The sequence below is a fragment of the Myodes glareolus genome, chromosome 14 (assembly GCF_982192425.1).
Source record: "Myodes glareolus chromosome 14, mMyoGla1.1, whole genome shotgun sequence".
NCBI classification, from domain to species: Eukaryota; Metazoa; Chordata; class Mammalia; order Rodentia; family Cricetidae; genus Myodes; species Myodes glareolus.
In genome coordinates this window covers 65,602,741-65,620,474 of record NC_142039.1, presented here as the reverse complement: position 1 = coordinate 65,620,474, position 17,734 = coordinate 65,602,741, and the positions used below count along the sequence as shown (strand labels likewise).

Below are 17,734 nucleotides of genomic sequence, written 5' to 3'. Positions count from 1 at the left end.
AGGCGAGGAAAACTAAACTGAATGCTGGGAGAAAGGAGGGCAGAGTCAGAGAGAAGCCATGGAGTCGCTGGAGACAGACGCTGGGAACTTTACCTGGTTAGCCACAGTCACGTGGCAATATACAGATTCATAGAAATGTGTTAAATTAATATGTAAGAGTTAACCAATAAGAAGCCAGAGCTAATGGGCCAAGCCGTGATTTAATTATTACAGTTTCTGTGTGATTGTTTCAGGTCTAAGCGGCTGGGAAACAACAAGCGCCCTTCCTCCAACAGTGTACTGTACTAACTCAAAATAGAGACATGGTCTGACACCTTAAGCCTTCCTTTCTGGCAGCATTTTAAAAAACAGTTAAACAAATGGCAGAAGACTCCACTTGAATGGCTGTGTTCCAACTTAAAAAGTGGCAGCTGATAGGTAAAATGGTTCACACCTGTAATCCTGAACTTGGGAAGTAGAAACAGGATCAGGAGTTCAAGACATGCCCTGGTTACATAGTAAATCCCAGGCCAGCCTGGCTACATAAGACCCTGTCATGTTTTTCTTCTTTTCAATTAGTAGCTTATACTCTATCTGAAACATGACTCTGTTTCAGCTAGAATAGAGAAGAACCACACAGTAGGCTTCCAAGCTACCTGACTGTGTTTGAAAAACTAGTTTTAGAATGTTTTCATCACCAACCATAGTAGATTGACCTACAGTTCTCTCTGCATGCAGAGATACTTAGGTTCCATTATCAAAGCTTTTCCCAGTAGACATTGAAGGTTTCCTCTCACAGTGATTCTCCAGGTTGGTTTAAATGCCATTGCCATGGTTCTCCTTTAAAGAGCTGAATTCCTCTATGAAAGCAGATATGCCTGCTGCTTTGTTGGGAACAACACTGTGCCAGTCTGAGATTTGTTTATTGTTTTAATTTTATGTGTATGAGTGTTTTGCCTGCATGAATGTACAGGCACTGCTAGTATGTCTGGTGTCCTTGGAAGCCAGAGGAGAGCACCAGAGGCCCTGGAACTGGAGTTAAGGAAGGTTGCAAGCCACCATGTGAGTGCTGAAAACTGAACTCTGGTTATCTGACAAGTACTCTTAATATCTGAGCCACCTCGCCAACCCCCAGAGTGACAGTTTAATCTGGAGCCTCCATTGAAGCTATCTTCCTTAAACCTTCTGTGTGTTGTGATGTTTTATGTAAATTTTATTTTCCTTCATAAAATTGACTTCATTTGAGTTTTTCCAATCGATCTCTTATGAATCTTCAATTTCTTCTATCTCACATGACTAGTTTCAGTGGTGTTGTTCAATATAGACTTCATTGATTGCTTACATTGCATTTCTTCTTTCTTTTCCTAAGCTATCAAATGACCTGCTCTTTTCAGACAACTGGCTTTCCCTTTACCTGTTGTTTACTTTACTTAAAGAAACTAGTGCAAAATCATGTATTTCATTGTGATGTTTCCATTCATATGTATTTATCATTTTTACAGCTCCCGTTTCTCTTCCCATTTTGTCTACCACCTTCTATTAGTCCCCTTTCTTGAGTCCCACATAGTTCTCACTGAGCTTCCTTGTTAGATAGATAATATAGAGAGATTATAAATAGTAAATAAACAGATGATTAATAGAAGATAGATAATAAAGGAGAAATGACAGATAAATACATAGATAGATAGATAGATAGATAGATAGATAGATAGATAGATAGATAGATAGATAGATTTGGGTGTCTGATCATTAGTTGGTGGAATTGTTTGGAGAAGGATTAGGAGCTGTGACCTTATTGGAGGAGATTTATCACTGGGGTGGGCTTTGGGGATTTCAAGAGCCCACAGCAAACCTAGCCTCATTCTCTGCCTCCTGCTTGTGCATCATATATAAGCTCCTAGCTACTGCTTCAGTGCCATGGCTGCCTGATGCCATGTTTACCAACATGACGGTCAAGGATTCACCCTCTGAAAATGTTAGTCAACTCCCATTGAAGGCTTTCTTTTATCAAGCTTCTTGGATCATGGTGTATTTTCACAGCAAAAGAAGAGTATCCAAGAGAAATGGATACGCGATAGATAGATAGATAGATAGATAGATAGATAGATAGATTGATAGATAGATAGATAGAGATAATAAATAGATAAATGATAGGTAATAGATAGGTAGATTAGATATAGATAGATAGGTAGAAAACAGATAAATGATAAATAGACATGTGATAGTAAACCTAGAGTCCATATATAAGTGAGTCTTGTCTTTCTTTTCCCCACCGCCCTACTCTCACACAGTCCCCTTCTACTCTCATGTAATAAGTACATGTTACTTGTTCTCATGTCATAAGTACATGTTATTTGTTGAACTACTGGAGTCTTTCCAGAAAGTTCTTACCTGTGTGTAGATCTTGAAGTGTCTTATTCGTGTTTTGCTCTAGAGGTTTCAGTTTCAGGTCTTACATCAAACTTTTAAAATCTGTTTTGAATTCAGTTTTATCCATGGTGAGAGTGGAGACCTAACTTGATTTTCTAATTGTGATTATAGAGTTTTCTCATCAACATTTTCTGAAGAAACCATCTTTTTCCAGTGTGTACTTTTGACATCTTTGTAAAAAAAAAAAAGCATAAACCGATCATATTTCTACTTCTCCTAAACTAGAAAATATGAGACATAGTATCTCTGTCAGAATCCCTTCTGTCATTATGACACATTATGACAGCCATGGATTGCATGCAGATGAATCAGTGCGACTAATCAAACAAATTTCCATTATTGAATTTCATGCCATGAACTTTTTAATCATTAAAAATAGAAAAATTGTCTAGATTGTATAGGACATACAAGATTTCAATCAGATTTAATCTGTATTCAGGGATGATTTGCTGGTGTCTACTCCATCTACTGTCCTCAAGGTATGTTTCTTTATAATATGTAACTTCTTAAATATGAAAAATAATAGAGACCTGGCCTTTTATCCATCTTCCTTCAAGATCCTTCTTCTTCCTCCTCACCTTTATAGCTTGCTGGATTCTGCAGGTTCTCTAAACACACACAGCGAAGGACTCCCTGACGCCAAGATCCGTATAAAATGAATACATATCACATTTGTATTCAGATGCTTTCTTTCCTTTCCCTTGTTCTCTTCCCAACATTTGCTTCCTTGTTTTACTTTATGCTGTTAAATCATAGCATGTTTTTATGCACATTCCTCGACTAGCTTTGACTCCGATCAATCATAGATGAGACAGACCACCAATGTAGCCACCTTCATTCACCCATCAAAATCCTTTCAGAACATGGTATTCATATAATATGAGTATCCAATAATTTTTCCATATTCTAACCACATTTGTTTCAGCAAAAGATAAAGACTAAATCTGAGAAAGAAGTAAACAGTATATTTTGAGGACACAAATCTTTGGAATCCCTAATAACTCTATAAACATAAACCATGAGGCTCTTGGTAAAGTGGAAGCTAAACATCAAAGGGACAATTACTCCAAGGGTTGCTTGGAAATGGAGAATTTGAAGATTTATTAGAGGACTGCACAAAGTCAGTTCCCAGTTTCTCACTATAAGCGGATCTATGAGTTCTGGAAAATTCTTTCTCACTCCCATTCTGTCCCACTGAGTATTTTCTGTCTATCTGAAAACATCTCAAGCCTCAGAAAGAATGGGGTGAGGTAAAACCATCTTCAGAGAAGAAGGTTTCAGAATTTAAAATGACAACAGTTATAGAGACAGACATATCTGCACCTATATATCACATACATGCTCCATAATCATGGATATAGCCTGTATCTTTCATCTATCTATCTATCTATCTATCTATCTATCTATCTATCTATCTACCTATCTATCTACTTTCTACCTATCTAATTTATCTACCTATCTATATAATTTATCTATCTATCTATCTATCTATCTATCTATCTATCTATCTATCTATCTATCTATCTACTATCTACCTATCTAATTTATCTACCTATCTATATAATTTATCTGTCTGTCTATCTATCTATCTATCTATCTGTCTATCTATCTTCTATTTTCTTTGGTCTCCATAGTCTATGTGAACTTCCAGAATCAAGCCAGGCTCCCAGAAGCATTTTGGTTGAAGGGTTCTTGGCAAACACCAGCTTTGCAAAAAAAAAAAAAAGTCCCTTTTAGTCCTATCCTGGATATTGAAACCACGCCAGGATAGCTTTGAGAGCAAAGGGGACAAGCAACTTCAGAACATTTCATGTCACATGTTTACAGCCTCTTTGCTTTATAATCTTATAAAAACGAATTTTTCCGCCCCTGAATGCTTTAGCCTGTCTCTATTAGTCATCTCAGAGGGGATCACACAAGGCTTAGCAGGCCGGTCTCTCAGTCCTCCCAGCGGCCCGCAGCCCAGCGCTTTCATTGCAGCACTATTTACTTATAAGCTTGGCTTTGGCAGCCAGTGAGTTTATTTTACATTTTACTGAAGTGTGAGGGGAAATGCTGATAGAAAAACTAAACAAATTCCCTCACGAAGTGGTATCTCCAAATGAGCAAAGTACCTAAAGGAGTCAAACATCCGGGCGCCCAGATCGCAAAGCCTGAGTTTTCTTCCCTATAAGGCGCCCTCAGCATCTCCTCCTGCTATGCCTGGTGATAAGATCGCCTGGAGATTAATCACTACGGCAGAGAAGGCTGTGTTCACTGTCGAGCTTCACTGAAAGTCTGAGGCCGGCCTCCCAGTGTTTCCTGTCATAAGCTTCAAAGAACCAGGTGTACAAACCTCCTTGTTGCTGCTTTAAACAGAGAGAATACTGATCCCAGGAGAGTCACACTCTTCGTTCATGTAAAATACTGTAAAACACTGTGGAAATTGTCCTTTGTAAATGATCACCTATTTCACCATAACACACACACACATGCATGCACACACAAACATACATACACACAAACATATATACTTGAGGCACAGTCTCACTATGTAGCTAAAAGTTGGTTACAGGGATATAAAAAAGGCCAGGGTACTATCTCTGAGGAGTAAGAACTTGGACATATTTTTGAACATAGAAATGCAGATGGATGAAAGGGTTTTACATATAGGAAACCCAATAACTCTTTATAAGGACACAAAGTAGATGCCAGTTCTGTTTCCAGCTTTTTGTATCCCAGGATGACACTCAAGATTTTGTGTGTCTTCTCCACAGTAAAAATATTATGGGTTGTTTATGAGACACCATTGGATCCCTCTACCAGGGCCTCCCACACTAAAGATTGGCCTAGATAGCAACCTAAGTATAGATATAATTTTAGAGATTGGTCACTTCGAGAACAAAAACACCATCAGAAATCCACCTGGAAAGCTAGGTGATGGTGTGGTTCCAAATGCAGCTAAAACACTAACGCCTCACCCAACAACATCTTTTTTCCTGTTCATTCTGTGTGCCCAGTGTGAGAGTCTCTGGAATCTGCTTTGTGTCTCTTCGGTGAAGATCCCAGGTTCGGAGGCCTGCCACCATCATTAGAATACCAGATCCCCTGGTAGCCAGTGGCGACTCAGGCTGGAAGACATGCCACCATCCTTAGAAAAGGCAGATCCGTCCTGACAGGAAGCAGAGAGTTCGTAGCTTTGCAAAGTACCTGTTCACACTTTTACCCAGATTCCATTTTCCAAGTAAATTAAGGCTCAGCTTCCCAAAGTAGAAAATGCACTCTTCCCCTGAATCCAGAATGTGAGCGCTAGATTTAAATTGAAGCCCGAAGGCTTCCCAGAAAAAACATCCCGTTTGCATTATATTTCTCTCCATTATTACCGATGAAAATTGAAAAATAGAAAGAACTGCTTATTAAACTTCACTGTTTAATTTGACCTCCCAGTGCTTTTGCATATATGTCATATAAAAAGTGCCAATGTTAGTAAATAGTAGAAGTTTTACCAAGACCCTGTCCTGGGAGGCTTCTGCAGAGGGTAGTTGAGGAACACAACCAGCTCCAGGGCTCTGGCACATGCAGGACCAAGGGGAAAGCAGCAGCTATGAAAGTTGAGCCTTAGGTTACAGGGTCAGTGGGAGCCATAGTCAGGAGATGTGGGTGGTTGTCTGCACCCTAAGACTGAACATTCAAATACCGGAGCATCCCAAGCTTCCATGCCAGGCTGGCACATACTGGTATATTCTGAGAGAGGCAGAATATGCTGAGAGAGCCTTTTCCAAAGCACTGTATTGAAAAAGACCAAAAGTTGAGAATCGAGCAGACATTGAAGGAAAGAAAAACAAACAAGCAAAGGCAATTGCAGCAAAAGTCCCCAGCCTAAACACGAAACATCAGCAGACAAATTCATGGTACACTGAGAGTGACCACAGCAAGACTCCTCAAACCCAGACTACCTCCTAACCCTGTCCACAGTATGTCACTATGAGGAGTGACATCCTCATCCCCAGAAACAAACACCACACAGCTCAGTCTTCATTGTAATGCAGAGGATGGCTAGATGTCAATAAAAATCATAGAGAATAAGAAAACAAAGAACCAGTGAAAGCCAGAACATCATCCTGAAACACAAATCTCCTTTAAAGCAAACACAGATATAACACAGATGTTGGGAGTATCTGGCAAGGAATTCCAAATAACTATGACTGATATGTCATGGGCTCTAATTGCAAAGACCTGTAAGGGGCTGAATGGATGGCTGATTGGTTAAGAGAGCTTACTGCTCTTCCAGAGAACCCAAGTTCAGTTCCCGTCATCCATGCCAATTTATAACTGCCTACAACTTCGGCTCCAGAGAATCTAATGCCCTCTCTGGCCTCCAAAGGCATGTGCACATACATGGTACACACACACACACACACACACACATTAAATATTTTTAAAAGGTAACAAGCAAAGAAGATCAACAGAATATCCTCAGAAGATAGAACTACCTACAAGAAAGTATTAAGTACAGGTGTGAGAACTGAAAAGCACAGCGTTAGAGGACGGCATCCCAAACGGGTTCTGTCGTAGGCTTGACACACTTGACAATACCGGTGCTTGTTCACCTGGAGCCGCAGAAATTTATTTTTGTTTTCTCTTTTCTCGGAACTTTGCAGATTAGAGATCTGAGCACCACATGTTGGTGGAGTCGGTTTCTTCGGAAGCCACTCCACTCAGCCTTTAGATAACCATCTCCCAGCATCTCTGTGTGGTCCTTTTGGATCTGTGTCCTCCTCTCTTTTACAAGAACCTGAGTCAGATTACACTGGGGCCCAGACCAGTGACCTCATTCTACTCCGGTCACCTCTTTAAAGATTCCATCTTTAAAACAGTCAAATTATGCAATCCTAGGTCTAGAACTTTCAAAATACAAATAGGGAAAAGGATGGCCTCAAACTCAGCCTGTGCCATAAGAAAAGGCTCAGTAAACTCGAAGACGGAATATGAAAAAAAAATGCACAAATAAAACAAAGCAAGAATAGGGAAAAACTACAACTAGACCATCAAATGACATATCAGGTGCACAGATGAAGATGATATTGAATGGGCTAGTATACATAACTGCTTGTAATCTAGAGAGGAGAGAGACTGGAAGGAATGGAAAGGATTAAAAATAGAGAATTAAAAAAATCATGGTTTTCTCAGAGAAAAACAAACAATGGTAATGTGGCTGAGATTTGTTAAGGAACTATTTGATGGCTAAATGCATTTCCACCACGTGGGAAGCTGAAAGGCCAACATGAGCTAAATATTCTGGGTACAAAATAAAACACACTGTCTCAAAAAAATCAAACAAAAAAAATTACTTGAAATCTCTTGAGAAGAGGACAATCCCAATAGCAAGAAACAAACTTAGATCTATGCACAACAAATAAATAAAATAAAGCACTGAAATAAGATATAAGACTTTTTTATATTTTATTGCTCTGGAGAGACAATTGTCTGAGCCATAGATAGAAACAAGTACTAAGTTTTTAGCATATATTAAAAGAGTAGCGTGTGACACAGCAGCACAATAGAAGAAAACAGAATTAGCTGTGTATCTTTAACAGTTCTTACTTTACGCTTAAAGAGGTAGCATATTTAAGCATAAACATTGACTAATTAAATACACATGAAGGAAAACCCAGGAACACCACTAAACATTCTTTAACGCACATGGGTAATATGTCTGTAGAGAAAGTAAGATGAAACCATAAGAAAATGCTGTATGATAAAAGAGGAAAAAAGAAGGGAAACATAGTAAATTACTATAAAACTGCTGGAAAGTTAGATTTGAATTCAGTGATGCCAGTAAGCATCAGCTTAGCCGTGATGTGAATAAAGGAGCAGTGAACCAGGAACTGTGGCCGAAGTTAAACTCAGGACCCTTGTTTACGAGAAATCCATTCCATTAATAGATATGACAACTGAAATGAATCTTTTTTTTAATCTTAAGTGAGTTTTGTTAGTTTCAATCTCTCTGATATTTGCTTGATTCTATTTAAGTTATTGAATTTGTAGGCATCAAATTACTCACGATATACTCCTACCCCAGTTCTAGTGTCTGTAGAGTCTGTAATGATGTCTTACTTTTCACCATTAATATGAAGAATTTACATTCTCCTGTTGGGTTTCCTGGACATTGAGGCTAGAGCTTTATAAATTTTTATTAAGATTTATGTTATTTGTTGTTCAGTTTAAAGTATCATGGATACACATTTATTATTATTTTTCTTCTTTGAGTTATTTGAAGCAAAATTTTAATCTCTAGTTTCCTAAGATCAAAACCTAAATTATTAACCTCAGACTTCTCCTTCTTTTAACATAAACATTTAAAGTTGTAATTTTCTACAATATATTGAATTAATAGCATCTTGCTTACAAGATTGATATGCTGCATTTCAAATTTGTTTTATCCTTTGCCAGTTTAAAATGTTTTAAAATTCCCCTTGAGACGTCTTTGACCTATGGCTATTATCATTCATCTTAGCTTGGTGAGTCATTGAGTTTATTGGGGTTACTACAGGAGAGTGGGTGACTTTTGAGCAGCTGCACCACTGAAAAGCTTACCCCAAGATGGGCAATGATGGGCAAAAATCTTCATGACTGGAGTTCTTTGCAATTTATTGTACCTACAGCAGAGAGACGCATTCACCCTTGCAGGTATTTACTGGGGAGGAGCCTCGTAAGGCTTATAATTTTCATGTGGCTTTCATGAGCATCCACTCTTCTCCCTCAAGAAGGAAATCTTTAAGTAGGAAGAACAACTATTATTTTTTATTTTTAATTGTTCTAAACATTCAAATAACACCGAAGAGGGCCTGATTTTAACTGGGTCAGACTTCAGACCAATTTATGTTCTTGGGTATTAGTAAAAACAGTGGCTCAATTATAGATGCTAAAAGCTTAGTATGGAACATCTGGCAGAACAACTAGAGACCTTTAGGGAGAATAGAGAAATGTACAACCAAAGCAAAACCAGTAGCTAAAGCCATTGTCATCCTTGGCCCTTGGGGGTGGTAGGGATGCCAGTGTACATACTGCAAGCTGAGTTCTCTAAGGAAGTCTCATATTGTGTCAGTTACAAATGCCAGTGCGATCGTCTGTCCAAATCAATCAATCACCAAATAAGCAAAAACCATAAATTCTTGTTTGAGGGAAATGAAGGCAATATATAGAGTTGCAATAATACTCTATTTCTATTTTTAGACTTCAAAAAAACTTACAAAATACGGAATGATGTAAGGAACTTTGAGTCATCTTTAGAGAAATATGTGTGAAACCTTGAGAAAGTCAACAAGGTGTCCTACGTATCACACAAAGCCATCCGAATAACTGAGATGAATTTGCTCAAAGAACAAGTAGAAACCATTCTTTTAGAGTGAAGGAAGGCTGTAATGGCAGACTTGAAAAATAGAGACTATTGGTGAAGAAGTAAACGAGACAAGAAGCAAACTAAAGATTAATTTGAACAGCACAGTAACTTAAGTAAAAACTCATTGGACCCAATAGCGGAAATCTCAAGCATTTCATCAAACATAAAGAGTTGCTTAAATGTATATGAGGTATTACAAAGTAATTTTGTATTATTTCGTTATAAATTTTGGTTATTTATGTTGCCCAAAAGATTTTCTTACTTAGTTTTATATAGAACTAGCTCTTGTATAGAGTTGTTAATAAGTTAACTCTTATTTTTAACATTTAATATTTCCCTTATTTTTTTCTGAGCTATTGTGGATACATAATGTCTACCACTGGGTATTTTATTTGCATATTTTCATTCTTTGTAATATAACAAAAATACTCAGGAACGTGAATTGTTGTGTTAGTAGACCTTTGGCCTCTTATAATGATACTTTCTTGGGTGCTTTGAATTTGAATATATTATTTTACTGCTTTGTTCGTGATAAAATTTCAAGTAATACAAACATACATAGCTTAAGAAAAAGTAAATTCTCTTCTCAGCCTTGCCTTTAACACTTCTGCACTGTTACCCATTGCTAATAGTCTATTATTTCAAATATTTTTATTCACATAAATATGCATTGAGCTTTTTGAAGCCTGAAAATGTCCTTTCTTATGCTCACATTCTTGCCTGCATGTGCAAATATTTTCCTGTGAGAGATTCCAGGGAGTGGGTTTCCTGGGTCAAGGGGTATGTACATGTTTAAATTTGATAAGTATTTTCAAATCGCACAGCACAAAAGGCTGTATCAGTTCACACGACAGCAGTGTGTATCCATACACACTTTCCTACATCCTGGCTGACCTTGATAAATCACCAACATTTCAATTTATAATTTGATCCCTGCAGTATTTAAGCAGATAAGCATTCATTTCTAATGGGCTTGTTTTTTTCCTTTGGCTATTATGGGCTGTTCAGCATTTTATTGTTCTTTGAAATTTTCTTGCAGCCTTTCCATTCAAGAATCTGTCTGTAAACATTTGAATTTTCCAGTTGTTTTGAGATACTCTTCTGAAGTTTGTGTAGGTAAAGTATGCCATGACAAAGTGCCCTAAGCAGTATTTCCTTAATAGAACACAGAACTTCACGCTGACATATTATTCATAACATTATAGTACTGTTATATTGTACTAGTTTTCTGTATATTCTGTCCAGTTGTTTATACAAAACTGAGGCATGTTTAAAATGTTCATTATGATGTTTATTTCCCATATTGTCTAGAATCGTTTTCATTTAGTTGAAAACCTCTATATAATCTCTAAAATTAAACTGTAGAATCCTAGATGTTGACATATATAGTTAACATCTAATGTTAGCATAAGTTTACAAATGAATAACAACTTGAGACTGTAGCATGAATTTTTATAGGAATCTTTTTCTCAATTGACGTAGCGTAGGTACAAAATAGAGCAGATCAGAACTCTGGGAGCCTTTTCTCATAATCTGAGAACATTATAGAAAACAAAAAATTGTGAAAGTTTCTATAGAGTAGAACTTGGTCTTTCTCCAGGGCACAAAATTATGTTATTAGCTATCATACCCTCTACCCCAGTGTTGGGGGATCAAATCCAGGACCTTGATCATTTGAAGCGAGCACTATAGTAAACTACATTCACAGTCTGACACTGGATATCCAAACAGCAGCACAAGCTTGAGATGACAATGTTTCATTTTGAGTCTTTCAAAGGAATTATATCCAAAGTCAGGCACGACGGCACATGCCTGTAATTAGGGGGCCAAGGCAGGGGGATTGTTGATATGAACCTGGCAATCCAGCAAGTTTCAGGGCAGCTCATCATACTTAGTAAGACCATGCCTCACAAAAGGGAAGGGAAAAGGAGGGAAGGGGAGGGGAGGAGGGGAGAGGAAAGGGAAATCAACTTTAACAACAAAAATTATGTACATCTGCATTTGCCTTTGAGCAAAAGAAGATTAAAGATAGTCTCAGTTGCACAGGAGCTGAAGCAGAACCACAATATGAACTGTTTTAGAAAAAAGTGTTTAAAATTTTACTTCAAGGAGGAGAAAAATAAATGTAGAAGGAAAAATGTGGAAAAAAAACAGAGGGATGAACTTAGTAAAGTGTGCGCTCACCCAAATATGTAAATGTTTGTAAAACTTAATTTCTATAATCCGGCATTTAAAAAATAGTCAAGCCTATAATCCTAGCTACTCTAGAGTCTAACACGGGAGCATTAAAAGTTCAAGGTCGGGCTGGGCAGCTCAGTGAAACACTGCCACAAAATCAAAAGGAAAAAAGAAAACTACAGACGTAGGTAGCTACGTGATACAGCATAACCTAGCACGTGCGGGACCTGGATTCAATCCCCACTACAAGAACAAACCAAAGACGAACGAGATCTAGAAAATACTAACAAGGTGGGGCTGGAGGCTCTAATGAGGGAGAAGACGGCCTAACTAGGGATCTGACTTACCCTGTATGTTACACGGACATAAGTAGCTTCACTGCTACTAATAAGTCAGTGCCATGCAAATACCAACATAATGCACAGGTAGAGAAAGAACTACAGAGACAGTTCATTGATTAAGACCGTTCTCTGCTCTCACAGAGGATCTAAGTTCAGTTCATAACTCCCACTTTGGGTAATTCATAGTAACTCTGGCACCAGGGGAGCCAGTGCCCCTCTTCTGGCTTCCCTGGGCAACGGCACTCATGTGCATGACCGTAAGCACACACAGAATTTTTAAATCTTTAGGGCAAACATAGAGCATTGCCATCTGTGTACATGATAATGCAAACAGTTTTCTTCTGTTCAGTTAACCGATGAGAAAGTCTGTCCCTCCAAACTATGAGCATCGTACAACCTCTGCCTTTAGACAATTCCTCCTCAGGTTCAAAGATGCCTTCACAGAGACCCCCAATAAAAGAGTTTTCAGGCTGGGTGGTCTCAAGGAACAGCTCTATCACCCCCTTGAGGCTCAGGGGACGTCACAGGAGAGGGGACAGAAAGAATGTAAGAGCCAAAAGGTGAGATGTGCAATATGAAGGTGTCTTCTACACATGGTAGAGCCATGGCACCCATGAGCTCACTGGAGCTGTGCTTGTCTATGTGAGAGCCACAAGACCTGTACAGGATTGGGTCCCTCAACACATCATCATGGATGGAAGAGGGTCCCATAGAACCCCACCATTCCCCAAAGAATATGAGCAACTCGTCCTTTGTTGAAGGAAAGCGTACCATTTTCTTCAGTGGTGTAACACTGATAATTTGCCATACTGAACCAAGGGGTTGACACAGGTAAGGAAGCCATGGACATAAGAGAGAACTTGAGAAGGAAGACGCCAGGAGGAAAGAGAAGGGGAGGGGGGTGTGAAAATGACTACAACTCATTACATACATGTATGAACCTCTCAAATAATTTTGTAATTGAAGAGAATCTGTGATTTCTAAAGGATAGTTTAATGTTTCCCTTAATAGTATAGGCAGATTCCGACTCACTGCATTCATCACTACAGAAACTGAACATCTGCATTCATGCAGTGACCAGACCACAGCTGTCCTAGCTAGAGTAATTTCCCTGGTAAGGAAGGAAAGCTAGAGTGGGTGATCTCCAAACTTTCTCTCAGTTTGTGCATTTTCTGCTTCCTTTCCACACTAGCTTTGTCCTGAAAAAAAAAATACTTATTTCAGAACTGGCACAGCTTGCTTCCTATTCTATATTGACAGACTGATTACAAGAAAAGCAGAAAAATATCACTTTTAAATCTGACCACCTCTATTAGCCACTAACAGTATTTCATATTTTGGTACCAATTTCTTAAAGTCTTCTTTAATTGAAATCATGTTGAGATAAAATTAGACATCATATTTTTATTATTGAATATTATCAAAAGTAGAATTTACATATTATTGAAATTTATGTGATTCACTCCATATCCTATTGTATGGTTATATTATCATTTTTCTTCTCTTATTTTTCATGTTTAAACTGCTTCCAAGTTTACGGAGAAGCAAAAATTGCAATGTATTGCTCTCTGAATTATATATATATATATACTTTATAGGAGTTCTTTGTTAAATAATGTAAGTCATATATGAAAAGCATTTATGGAGGATTGTTCTGTGGCAGACTTCATTCTAGAAGCTTCCTACACATGCATCCCAAAGCATTCATGGAAGATTGCTCTATGGCAGACTTTATTCTAGAAGCTTCCCATATGTGAAGCCCTTTAGTTCTTGTACACATCTCTTTGGGTACTGCCATTTTTATTCTGGAGTGACAGAGTCTAAGGCATGAGGAAGTGGTTAGGCACTTTCCTCATGACTAGGTGCTAAGTAGTAGACCTGAAGATGAAACACATGTTCTGAAGATAGAACATTCCAGGAATACCTGTGAACAGACACCATCACGCCTAAAGAATGAGCACCAGTCTTCATTGGTCACAGCATAGGGCAGGTTGCTGTGTCAGTTCTCTATTAAAATTACCAGCATATAGAAGAATCTTTGCCTTGCTATTTAAATACCTTCCCCAGATAGAAGTGTGTGTGTGCAGATAGAAGTCTATGTGTGCAGATAGTGTGTGTGTGTGTGTGTGTGCAGCATTCCTGTTCACAAGTAGTTTATCTGCAATACGAGATATAAAAAAAATCTACATGCTTCCACACCCACGTATTATGTACAGAAAAAAAATACAAGGAATCCCAAAAGTACCCTAATTCTTAAAGCTAAAATTCTACAGCAAACACACTTTTAAAACATATTAGTCTGTGTGTACACTTTCTTCATCAAACTGAAGTCTGCATTACTACTCTCCTAAAGACTTGAATCTTGACCACTGCAGAAAGTTTGCATCCCTTTCTCTCTCATCTCTCTGGGCATGGTTGACGTGTTTGGTGGGCGAGGCACAGAAAAGGTTCAAATTCAGCAGAGACCTAATAGCACAAAAGGCGCCCTCAGGTTGGATTACGTACAACTTTACTGTATCACTTTCAGACATAGGTTTACTGTTTAATTAATCAAGTTTTCATCCACACTGCCTATTTTTCTACGGAGTCCTGCCAAAAACACTCTCCGGCAGATGGTAAAATAATGAAATCATTGGCTCTAAATTCCAAAATCTTGGAGATAATTAGAAGACTTGATACAGGTAACATTTATTAGTCATGAAGATTTTGACAGCCTAGAGAATTCTTCAACCCACACAATTTCTAAAGGAAGAAAAAAAAATCTTTTTTTGAACACTGAACAAATTATGCTTTTTTGACAAGAAAGAAACACATTTCACATGGTTTAACCAGTGAGGGTTTCTTTTTTTTCATTTAATAAAATTTAAGCATGGAGAAGGAAAGTCATGCTTCATAAAACCCATTCTATATTGAGTCACAGGAAGTTTGACTGTAGCTGGGAGGTGGTCCATCAATAAAGTCCCCTGGTTTGTCCAGTAAGGTCTCCCCATGAAACCATGAGGACCTGAGGACATGACTTTGGTCCCCAGAACACACCTAGATGGTCTGACTGTTGAGGTACATGCCTGTGACTCCAGCACCTGGGAGGCAGAGACTGGTGAATTCCTGGGGCTCACTGGCCAGCCAGCCTAGCCTACTTCACAATGTCTGGATCGATGAGAGAGTCAGTCTTTTTTAACAAGGAGCCAGGGGCTAGGGCATGGGAAGCAAAAGGAGAGACACCAGCCTCTTGGAATATACCTAATGGTTGCTGCTTGTAGAGTGTGGCAACAGATGTCGTAAAAATGCCTTTAATCCCAGCACTTGGGAGGCAGAGGCAGGCAGATCTCGGTGAGTCTGAGGACAGCCTGGTCTACAGGTCTACAAAGCAAGTTCCAGGACAGTCAGGACTGTTACATAGAGAAACCCTGTCTCAAACAAAACAAAACAAAACAAAACAAACTTTTTTGAAAGTGAGTACTTCCCCTTACTATATTTTCATAAATGTTCACAACTCACTAATGAACTTACCGTCATCTTCACATAAATCACCGCTTTGCCAACCAATTTTTTTTCAACATTTCTACAGTACCTATTTCTAATGAATTTAAACAACTTTTCTTTTATGCAGGGTCATTAAAAAGTTATATTTAAAAATAATTTTCAAAGAAAGACTTTACAATTAATAATATCTATAGGTAAAGGGGGACATACAAAATAAGAGTAAAGGGAGGGGAAATGAAGAAAAAATAGTAAGAAATGGCAATTGCCTTGGAATTCCCAGCCTTGTCAATATTCTTGATCCAAAATCTTTAATTTATTGACAGTGGTGGTCACCAGTGATTAAGGGCATATTAGATAATGTGTTTGTCCGTTTTCTAGTTGCTGTGACCAAAGCTGTGACAAGAAGCAGCTTAAGGGAGGACCAGATTGCAGTCCCTCACAGTGGGGAAGGTGTGTAGCTCCATATTTGCGGCACTGTGCAGCTGGGACCCCTCTCTCTCTCGCAGCCCAGCGGAAGAGGAGCAGAGAGACAGATAAGGCTGGAATTTAGGCCAAGCCATAGCAATAAATCCCATCTCCCAGCCATGCATTTCTCCAGCTAAGCCCTACCTCCTGTTCCACAATCTTCCAAAACAGTGTCAGAAAGCTGGGACCAAGTGTTCAAACTCATGAACTTCAGGGCGATATTTTACACACCAAACGTAATAGATATGAAAGAACGAGTTAAGTTAAACCTGGAAGGGATTCTTTAGTCAGTACTTCCACTGAAAGAGCCTGAGATGGAACCTTTGTCGTTGTTGGCTAGCTGTGGACTGGGCAGTAGCAGGAAACCCTTCTGCCAGCTGGTCTTCCAGTGCCATAATGAAGGTGAAAGCTGTGTTTTGGTTTGCAGTTTTGGAGATGTCTGTTCAAGATGCTTGGCCCTACTTCCTTTGGGACCGTGGTGAGGAAATACACTGTGGCAGGTAGAGAGGAGAATGCTCACCTCATGGCAGTCAGGAAGGAAAAAGAGGGCCAGAGTCTGCCCATCTGGGGGCATTGCCTATTGCGAGACTCGCCTTTCTTTAACTGGGACCCACCTCTTAGTGTGCGCTGGGCTCTCAACAGTGCCACAGGCCAGTTCTTCAGTCAATGGGCCGTGGGGCTTACTCATCCAAACCCCAGCACTTACAGATCTACACCTGAGGACAGCAGGCTCCAACGGCCGAGTTTCTCTTCCTTTATAATCTTCTCGTCAAACAATTAGACAGCACTTTTTCCATGGACAGTGACCGTGCTGGGTTTGCTTTTTAATCTTTGGAGCTTATTTCAGGGTAGACTTCTGCATTGCATGTGAGAAAGGATAGCCTGTGTGGCCGTGTTGAGAATTGCAGTGTCCCAGTTTAGAACCCGACTCTACCTCTGGGTGTATAAATCCCTGAGCGGGATACTGCGTGTCCGTGCATCAGCTTCTGCGGTGGGATTGTGGAATGGTAACTGTTCAAACTCAACAGATGTGAGGATGCCAAGGTGGAAGTCACGTGTAATTCTGAGAATAGTGCCTGAAATAGTACATGTTCCACTCGCGTATGTGCGTATCTCCTCGTTATCAATTTTTAAAAATACCGAGCCTATTTTCCAGCTAGTATCCACCTTTTGATGGTGCTTTCTATCGATTTCTGCGCTGTACTCTTCCACGCGCCATTCCCGAGTGCACTGATATCAGTGTGCCTGCCAGGTGAGGGGACTGAGGAGCTCTTTCTCTGGACAATGTTCCTGAGTAGTTACAGGCCGGGTGCCCGGGAGGCCATGACTATAGAACAACTCTGATTGACCGCAGTAGTCAAATTTATCTTGCAATTTCATGCAAAGTGACTTCACGTGAGGAAGAAAAAAAAAAAAGGTGTCCCTAAAATCTGTGCAAAAGCTACGATAATATTTGTGGTTACAAATAGAAAGTGGT

At 39.1% G+C, this 17,734-nt stretch overlaps 1 long non-coding RNA gene across 1 annotated transcript in view; it reads left to right on the top strand.

Annotated features, from left to right (window-relative positions):
- Window positions 1-17,734, top strand: part of LOC125399579 (uncharacterized) — a 100,593-nt gene that overhangs the window by 9,964 nt on the left and 72,895 nt on the right. The window lies entirely within an intron of this gene.